Source organism: Trachymyrmex septentrionalis, unplaced genomic scaffold, assembly GCF_001594115.1.
Source record: "Trachymyrmex septentrionalis isolate Tsep2-gDNA-1 unplaced genomic scaffold, Tsep1.0 scaffold25, whole genome shotgun sequence".
NCBI lineage: Eukaryota > Metazoa > Arthropoda > Insecta > Hymenoptera > Formicidae > Trachymyrmex > Trachymyrmex septentrionalis.
The window spans coordinates 264,847-275,891 of NW_017305408.1; positions in this window are offsets into that span (position 1 = coordinate 264,847).

Consider the following 11,045-nt stretch of genomic DNA (forward strand, 5'->3'; position numbering starts at 1 on the left):
CTGCCTGCGAGAGAAGATAGAATGGTTGAAGGAGAGCGAGAGAGACAGAGAGAGAGAGAGAGAGAGAGAGAGGAGATGAGAAATAGCGACGGAGAGAAAAGGAGAGGAAGGAACGAACGTAGAGAATGGAGAGAGCGCACGCTGTAAGATCAAGGACGGCGGTAATCTGATCGAGATCGTAGCGATAATAACGCATTCGGGAGCGGCGGTGGTTTGAAAAAGAGTTTAAAACCGCGGGTGATAGGTAGGAAAAAATCAACTACGCGCGGCCATGATAAGAATCGCGCTTATGTGTACGGCGGAGTGAGAGAGCGATCGCGGATAAATCGTACGCGGCGTACCGAAAACATGAACGCGGCGCGATATTTAACCCCTTCGGGGCACCGTCGCTTTCGCATTTGCGAGCCGCTCTCGCGAAGTTAGCCTTTGAATAAAGTTCTCCGAAGGTCTCTGAAGAGTCTTCACTGACCGGGATCGGTCGCGCGAAGCCGAGGCTTCAGAAGGATGCCGCGGTACTACCTGTTTGAAATATCCTTTTTCGATCGATGATCACCGCGCCGCTATGAACCAGGAGAACTCGAAACAGCACGATTTCTTTCGACGACGAGACTGTCGGACCCCAAAGGACTAACTGTTTCGACCCGGCGACGTCGTGTATCGTGTCTTCGACTACTTCGTAGCCTCGACTCACATATCACCAACCCCCGAAGACCCCCATTCCCGAGTCATGACTCCGACGAGGTACCGTAACATCCCGCGAGTGTGCATTTCCATATCCATGACTACACAACGTAACGTTCGTTCATCGACCACGTTGGAGATCGCAACGGCACTATGACGTCCCGGTGCGGTTTCCTCAATCGTCAGATGACTGAGGAAACCTCTCTCGCAACGCCCGGCTTTGCAAAGCAGGCAGCAAACCTGGCATCTCTTCCTCTCGTTCTCCTCATCTCCTTGTTTCTCGCTTCTCTCTTCTCTCGCTCTCCTCCTTCTCTCCTATTTTCTCCGCGGGGTTCCCGAGCTGCGTTTCGCATTCCTCGAGCGCTCTAAGCGCCTCGATTCGAGTCTCATCGCCGAGAAGGCTCCGTGACCCTACCCGAGAGTCCCGCGAGACTGCATTTCCATAGCAGCGATCCGCGCGCGGCTTCGATTCGAGTCTCTGCGATGAACCGCGACATACCGAACACGCATACACACAGCGGCATTAAGATATCCATCGGGCGGACCTTTTTCTCGCAGCCGAGCGTCCCGACCGGGGTCATGGCATGGTTCACGGTCGTGAGACACTCTACAAAGACGGCGCGCGTGGACGAGGACGTCTCCGTCGGGCTTTGGTATACTCGTGATGGCTTGCTATCATCAATTGTTTTGCCTTCGGCCTGTGCATCGTTCCTTCACCCCGATTTCGCCTGTCCTCGCCGTTCCCTCGTCCCTCGTCCTCTCGCTTGCGCAAAACGGCTCCAGGAAATGGCTTCGACGCGAGGTTTCAATGGGCATTTGTCAACCGGCGTCACAGAGACGCCGTGAGTAAATATAATACATAATAGGGTGCCACGTCTTTCGCAAGAACAAGAAGGGTATACTCTTGAGAGGAGATGAGAAGGAAATCGCGGGATCGAGGCGAAGGACAGCAGACGTCGTCTCGCACGCTCGCGTTGTCGTATAACGGTCGTAGTTGTTTCTCTTTCTCCTGTGTGAATGCGCTTCTGTTTGGGACCTCCTCCTATCATCGGATTCCATCTGTGTTCTTTAACGCGCGTGTCAATGATAATTTGTGTGCCGCAACATTAAACGCAACATTACCGTAATGATTGAGAAATAGGTTACGCGATACGAAAGTAAAAATAAACGATATGGGAGAGAGAGAAATTTGTTGTTTAATTTTGCAATTGCAGCATGGATTCTTCTTTTCTTTTTGCCGTGCTACCGTTGCATGCCGTTTTATCGCTCATTTGTATACTCAAGATGATGGTAGTAAAAATTTCTAGCTACTTAAACACACTGTCGTTTAATGGTAATGCTGTGTGACTTACGTAATGTTTCCGTAATTATCATAATATGTACACTAAGAAGAATCTGGATAAAATTCTGGTTAAACCAAGAAAAAGACAACCAGAATGACGTTTGTAGCAGTCAGTTTTTGGTTGCGTTAGCCTATCGAAATCCTACACTGACATTGCAGATAGACTAACGCGATCAAAAATTGGCTGCAGCCAATTAAAAATGCCATGCCATATTTTACCATCTAATTTGCTGCGTCAGCTAATATTTTTTTTCAGTGTAGTTGTCATAATAATTTTCCGATAATTCCAGAAATTCTATTTGGCCTCACCATAACCAGCCATTATGGTTGAGTTTTTTTCTTGGTTTAATCAGAACATTTTTCTCTGTATATATAATGTATATACAATGAACAATTTTTACTTGTAATAAGAAATTGCAGCTTGTATTTTGTACAAAGTGTAAGGCTATGACGAAAGACTATGACGATTGATCGAAAGGGTGCTTGCTCTCTCGGTACGGCTATTTTCTCGCGGTGCGAAGCGGATTTGTTTCGCGGTGGCAAATCGGCGGCAGCGTTTACCGATAAAAACAATTCGCCGCGGTGGTTACGGTAGCGCAATGATCGTAATAGTAATCGCAGTAGCAACGATAGCATCTAGCCGCGGGTTCATAACGTTAGAAGCGCGCACCCGCTTCGCGAGCCCGTAACCTTTAGAGCGATACGCTGCGGCTAGATGATACAAGATAACAGAGCATCACAGAGATAACGGGACGGCCGTCACGGCGAGTGATCTACGGCGGGAAAAAGGAAGATAATCGCGAGACTATAGCGGGAGTGAACGAGGGAGATCCGCCTGGTATCCGTTTACCGAATCCTTCGAATTCACGCGAATCGCGAGGATAAAATTCCAAACAACTTTGGATTCTTCATGGCGAATTTATGAGCGCAATTTCGACGTTGTTAAATACACCCACCGGTTACTAAGAATTTAATCACGGCCAAGTGAAATGTTGAATACCGATGGGTCTGTATTTGGAAAGAATTTATGAAGACATCTGTATTTTCTCTCTGAAGTAGATTTTTATACATACAATGAGACAAATCCTGGAAAGAAAGAAATCTTGGAAACATTAAGGAAAACATTAAAGTTCCCAGTTGATTCCAGTCGATTCCCTCAGCAATTGGAAATGCACCCGATAACATTCTTTCAAGCGACAAATTATGAGCATACGAATCGACTTTGGACTATCATTGATGCCACTGTAGATTAACGGATGATATATATCTATGCACGCACACTCACATCTACACTTACACCTACCCACCGATCCACTCACATCCACAACCCACACACACGCACACACACGCACGCACGCACGCACACACACACACACACACACACACACACACACACACACACACACACACACACACACACACACACATATACAAAAATACGCACTATATCTTTTCAAGCAACACAGGCATGCGTTATGAGATTATGAAACGAAGCTCTACGTATACTATAGGTAACTTAACATCTTAATAGATATTTACGGGTTTTTGCTAATGTAAAAGATAAAAACCGCGATTTTGATTGACTTTCGACCAACGTTGTGCAACATATATAATGCGTCATGTCGTACACACGACAACAAAGAATACATGCGAGTATACGACGATCACGCACTGGCTAAGGAAAAGCTTGTATCTAGATGGAGTATTTGGTTGTAATACACGAACTCATTTATCACGTTGTATCGCCGATGCTGAAAATAAATTCCGAAAATCTCGCCACAAGATACGATACGTCTCAATTATATGTCGATAAAGTCTGATTTCTGGTGTACGTGATTTTAAGAGGCTATAAAGCTTTAAGTCTAAATGAATATTCTTGAAACCTCTCTCCATGACAGAAATTTCCTCCAGAATCGTTTATATGTCTATATTTTCTACTTTTTGACAATGCGTGCACAGTTGGAAGATTTATGTTGGATTTAACATGTTTTACATGTTCTAAACGGTCCATTTTAATGTTTTGTGTCAAATTAACACAAGTTGAATATGTTAGAAAATAACATAAATAATATATAAAAATTAACACAAAAAAAAACGTAGCACTTATACATATTTATAAACAATCATATTTCTACACTAAAATTAACATTTATAATACGTTAAATGAACACATTTAATTCATTTACTGTAGAATACTTATTCCTAAAAATATTATTTTTATGTAATTCGTTCACTTACTGATAAATTGTATCTAGTGTTAGCATTAAGAAAAAAAAAGAAAAAAAACGTTGAATATTAATTTAACACAAAATATTCGAGTAACACAATCATGTTAAATTAATACTCAGATGTACTAAAAATTCCAACGCAAAATTTTAACAAGAACTTAAGTGTACTGTTTCTAATACAAAATGTTTATATTGTGTACAACATGAGATATCAATTTTGTATCTCATTTCCTTAGGTTATATAAATATAAATAAAAATTTGATATCTGCAAAGTTTTCGTACAATTTCACAACCTACATTTACATAGACGTTATAACGTAGATGTTCTATCACTTTCTGACAACTATTAATAAACAAGTTACATCACATATAGAAGACTTATAATATCGAATGATGGAAATAATAAAGAATCGTTCTTCTCTCGCAAGTCAGTAATTTTCCTGACATCTGTTCAAAATTAAAAGACAAGAGATCCGACAAACGTTTCTAAATTATTCCCTAATTATTACTAATGTAATATTTTAATAATTATTACTAAATGGATTTAGCGGATACATCTCTCGGCGTGAGCGAGTGTAAAATCTCAAAGAAAATTCAGTGAGAAGATTGGAACATGATGGTTCCGCGAAATTCGTTAATTGAAACGTCTCAGGATGTATGCACGGTAGCCCTTCGCGAAAAAGGGCGTGCCGGACGCGATTATTCTATGGTGGGCGGGAAAAGCAGTATAAGTCATATTACCCGCTACGCAGGCACCGCACCGGTGCGAAAAGGCCTTAAGTTCGCGGCTGCAGGGGCTCGGATCCGCGAAAGTTCGTTTGGCTTTCTTTCCGAGTATAGTGTACCCTTAAAAGGGGGAAGGGGATAGAAACGAAGGAGTTACCCAGCGATGCCCTTTGGTTGACGACCGACATTGCTCGCCTCCGCGACTGCATGCGAAGTGGCTTCATTCGCACGTACACACGCGAAACGCGCTCGACCGTGCGCGTGTATGCGCACGCCTGCCATTTGAGTACTCGCACCATTCCGCATCCCCGTGGTTACTTGAGGTGGCAACGTCTAATTATCCTGCGAAAAGTTCATCCTCCAATTATAGTAGACCGCCGCCGCCGCCGTCGCCGCCGCCGCCGCCGCCACTTCGGCATTGTTACGGATTCTTCGCTGTTACGTTATTATTACGAACAACCCGCGCTGTTTCTTGACTGACACGTTACACGCGCATTTACTCCTCGATAACGCGATGGTATTTCTATGATGATGAAAAGTAATGCGCCATCACTTTATTGCGCGAGGGCAGTCTTGGTCGCCGGGGCGTTGCGTGCTTATCGCACTCACGGCGTTTTTTGATTCGCCATAGAATTATTAGGTTCGTTTAACACCTCTGACACGTCCCACTCTTCATACGTGGGTGAGGAAAATGAAATTATCACGTCCGCCCGTTTGACGGAGGGTAGAACCCCGTTATTACCCGCCTGCATGAAGATCATTCAGCGGAGCGTATGTAAGTCGGCGTAGAGAGGCCGAAACTCTCGTTGACGTCAAAAATTGATAAGGACCACTTCGAAAAGGCACGGTATTATTTTTAATACAATATACAATAAAAACCCAACGAAACCTCTTCGATCTGCGGTGTACTTTTCGCGACGGTTAAATCTTAATTGTTAACGTAAAGAAATATATGGCTCCGGCTTCAGCTTCGTAAACATTATCCCATCCAGTCATCTCGACTCGTCACATTTATTTCCTGCGCTACGCTGTGTATACTGTACATAAAGAACATTATTGACCGTGCGTAAATCCATAACACTCGTTAACGAACCAATCTCGCCCGTCGATCGGTATCTAAATTGGAACGTATCGGCCGCTCCAAGTCGCAGCGTCGCGCGAATAATGCGGCAACATTACGCGCTGATCGCCGCGCTTTTTCGCGATCCTCGCCGGATTATATTCGTACCGTTCGCCGTTCGACACGCCGATTAAGGGCCCCATCGTTTTCGCACGATTAGCGTCCGCTAGTTGGCCGGACGCGATCGATTCTATCTCGATTTCGCGATCTCCTACAGGCATTAACTTGCGAACGACGAGTGGATTAGTGATCCTCGAGGAGCAAAACCCACTGCTCTATCCCCGCTCGTTACTCAAACGGCACAAACACGCGTGTTCGCAAGAAGAACGTCCGTTCGGGCGCAATTGAACGTGGGCGAAAGAAAGCAGACGCGGGTACACGACATGAGCGTATCAATAAAATGTTTAATTGGCATTTACATTTCTTCATTCGACCCAACAAGATTGCGATACAGATCTTCCGCTCGCTTTCTCGTGCAAGCACCTCGATCGTCCTTCCACCAAGCGCACTTCGATCTGAGCGTCAACCTGAATGTCGAGCTGGTAATCGGCTGACAAGGGAGATTGAGAAAGAGAGAGAGAGAGAGAGAGAGCGAGAGAGAATCCATAAAGGTGAATTTACACGGTTTTCTTTCGACTGATTCATCAAAAGAAAAATAAAACCTGTTTCCACAAAAATGCTCAATCGCTCTTGACGATGAAAAGAGCAGCTCTATTTTTTAGGTACACTCCAATGATCAGTCAGCAAAAATTAAGTACGAAGAGCGCTTCGTTGTGAATGACTCGGTGGAATTCCGTATTTATCAGAAGTCACGTTCGTAGTGTTGAGAAAGACAACTTGATCTGAAGCCTTTATTTCTGGGCGTTTATGTAGCTACTCTTACATCTTCATTTCTGAAATAGTCTTTTCTCTCTGCTTCTCCAATAATTCACTTTTTGTCGATGCGTCACTACTTGATGTAAGTCATTCAGAACGATTAGAAGTAAACCGTGGAAATTCGCCTTAAGAAGTACTAGAGGCAGACCAGAGAGAAGCGACCAGTAGCGGAATTCTGTAACTCGTTATGTATCCATTGCGCGGCTTTTTTACTGTATAAGATATCTGGGCAACAGTCGTTGTGAGCACGTAACGATTGCATAACGAATTACAGAATTCCGCTACACAGGCGGAATATACACATATATATACAGTCGAATGAACGATCCGGGGCGATGTTTGGATATTTTTTTTACATTAGCTCGCTACCGACTTCGTGTTTTCGCGTGCTCGCGTGTGTAAGTGCGTGTCCGCTTGACTGACGGATCATTCAAGCGGGCCTTTTTCTTGCGACGAATCGGCGCGCGCGACGCGATAATGGATGCAATTGGTACCTCCGGACACGGCCCGTTTGCGATAAGGAGCTGGGCGGAATTTCGGAACGACATGATGTCGTCCCATTATTTATTTTTATTTACGTGCGCGGGCCACGTTTGATAAATAAAGGAGGACCGTGGCGGTTAATATTTTTAATTGGCGTGGTAGAAAATTGGAAGATTATAGGATGACACAGGCGGGATCCATGTATATGCGTCGCGTGCATCACGCATAAAAACAACCTTATACAGGATTTATTAATCGAGATAACGCGTAGCGTCTCTCTCTCTCTCTCTCTCTCTCTCTCTCTCTCTCTCTCTCTCTCTCTCTCGTAACCATTTGAGATATTCAAATACTACGGACAAGTCCCGTGCGCTGATCTCGAAATTTTTCAATCGCGATCATGCGGGTCCCAAAAATGTGGGGGCTACTATCCCTTAATTTTACATCAAGTTTCCTGGCTGAAATTCTATAACTCACACGGATCTGATCTGATATCCACGAAGATCGTGCGCCCATACGTCGGCGATTCGTTCCGAAGGAATTCAGCCAATCCCATCGGCCGCGCGCGTTCATGGCTCGGAGAGAGATCGCTCCAATTATTTTTTATGCCACGCGACATATTTCTCAATTTAATCCGGCGCGAGAGGGTCGGGATTGCGGCGCCGAAAGACGAGATAGAAAGCGCTTGTTCGTTGTGCATCCACACCGTGCGATATTTCACGCCAAAAACGAATTTGGCGAGAGTGATGTAATCGCTTAATTAACGAGCCGCGCTACTTAACGTACTCGACATGTCCTGTTCCTGTCTCTACTTTCTCTCTCTCTCTCTCTCTCTCTCTCTCGCTTTTTCTCTTTCCGTCTATCCTCTCTCGTCTCCTCTGCTTGCAGGAGGAAAAGAGAAACGGTACACGTGTAAACGTTGCGGCCGAACTTGCGTGTACGAAGCACGCTTGTATACATATGAATCAAGGCGCATCAGCGGGCATACCACAGGTGCCGAAATTTCGTTCATTTATCCTCGGCTCCCGGCCAGTTTGTTGACCGTTTACCTGCAACACCTTATGCATCACAGCATCGTATCTGGATACAGCGGCGCACGCGTGTGTGCGTGCGTACGCACACGCACCGCGATTCGGCCGGGCACCCGATGGTGCGACGATGGTATGCCATCCTGTTTGCGTTGATGAATTTTTTTGGAGGAAACTCCGTGCGAACCGCGGGGTGGAATGCAAACGTCGCTCGTCCCTTTCCTTGGAAGCGCCTATCGGACGCGGCTCATTAAACGCGCTCGCTGAGCGAGCGACAATTATACGAACGAGATGCGGCATATAAATGTCCCGCGCTCGCATAAGCGAGGTGTGCGCATGCGAGTGCTGACGTAATGATTCCTTGCAAACGCAGGTAGACGATGGTTAACGTTTCCGAGGCAGCTACGAACCAAATGAAATGCGAGTGTTTATCCCGCCAAAATGCTCGTACTTGTGTGTACGTATTTCTCTCCTGCCTAATGTTCTATTAATAAATTTTCAAATTAATTCAATAATAACTGATTTCCTTCGATTCGATAATTATTAAATATTATAATATGACAATCAATGCATTATATTTTGATAAAAAAAGAAACTGATTTATCCAAAAATTGTCATTAAAAAATAACGGTATTAACGGAATCGGTATTGTTCGTATTACAGATCGATGTGCGCATTGCACATTCAGCGCAATTGAAATTTTATGGGCGTTAAATTAGGCGGGAATTATTCGGCTACGAGAGAGAGAGAGAGAGAGAGAGAGAGAGAGAGAGAAAGCGTAAATTGTTCTCGCCATTATTCGTCCGCGATTGCAGATAAAAAGATTATGCTTACCCGATGGAACTCCACCTCAACTAAGCCATCGCGTCGGCGACTTTAATAAGGAAATAAGCGGAAAGACGAAAGTTCGAAGGTACAAGAGAGGAGAGAAGAGGCCCGTTAATGATTTACCGCAGCTTTATAACCGCGAATTCACCGCGCACCGCCGCCACAGATGCAGGAGAGAAACTCGTCGGAAGGAAAAGAAAAGAGGAAAGGAAAAGAGAGAGGACTACGCGCCACGCCCCCGACTTCTCATCTTTTACGCGTCTCATCTCATGACGTTGGTACGTGAGGGCCCTTTTGAGCCGGGCCCTAAACGCCCCGTACGACGACGACGAGGAGCGTTTTCGGGAACCCTTTTCCCCCTTTTTGTTCCCTGGAATGTGTTAACCCTGAAGCGAGGCTCGCGTTCGGAGCACGATATATCTGCCGGAGATTTAACTCTGGGATTACTTTTCAAGAACCTTTTCGGAGCAACGAGAATATGGAGAGCAATAACTTTACACTTTGAATGTTCTTATTGCTTTTAACGGTAATTATAGTATTAACTGAATCCACTTTTAATGCTTGCATTAAATGAGGCGTGCCACGGCAAAACGTTACAAGTATCAAAATTATAAAAATTCGTTTCGTTATATGAATGGGTTATATGAGAGTACTCTCTTCTATCACATATATTATTTGATTTGGAAAGTGCTGCTATAGGCGAAGAAAAATGAATAGAGTAATTCAAAATGTTGTAAGTCCATTATGTGGAATTGGCATAGAAATTTTGTAACTTTTTCACTTTTACTTGGACTTACAATGTTTTAATTCACACTTTTATTTGAATTTATAATTTTTAAATTATTTAAAATAACTTAATTGAAAATTTTTGCAGAGAAACAACTTTTCTTTTTCTACTGAAAAATTTCAGAAATGACACTTAACAACGTTTTATCTGAACACATCTTAAATGTACAATTTATTTGGCGAGTATTTAATTAAATTAAAAAATACTCAGAGAATTCAGAGATATAATTTTTGTTAAAAATATAATCATAAAATTTAACAAGTTTACTCTTTGGCACCAAAAGATTGCTATCTTGGATGCTATCGCGATAGATGATAAATGATCCAACATGTTTGAAAATAAGCGATCCCCGTTATGATGAGTGAAAAGTATCAGATATATTCGGACAAGCGGTCTATTTTAAGGATCATTATTTCCGGATCGGTTTACCACTATTCATTAACGTCAAGCTTTCCACGCAACCCGAGCCGACGCGTACAAACCGCTTGAGCCACCAGCTGCGTGTTTACACGCGTAAAGGTGCTCTCAGATAATTATTTTTCCTAGCTGCCTCAACGCACCGTGTTAATTACTTTACAATACCCGTAAAGCGAGGCATGGACAAAGTTCGACATTATTACATCGTAAATATAGCAAACACGTCAATGATAATTAATTAAGAGGAGAAAGAATGCTATTTTTACTTAACTGCTGCAACATATTTTTAAAATAAAGAAGAATAACGTAAGAATGTAAGCACTGGACACACTGGATAGAAAGAAATAATTATTTTCATAAATAATTTTAAAATACAATATTAAAGTAATTAAATTAAGTTAACTCGCTATCTTTCCCAATGTATCAATATATTTTATTTGCCTTACATAGACAAGGCATTCTAAAATTAATATATACGTTCACATGATGGAGGAAATTTCTCAAGAAATAGTGACCATTTCTCAAATAAAT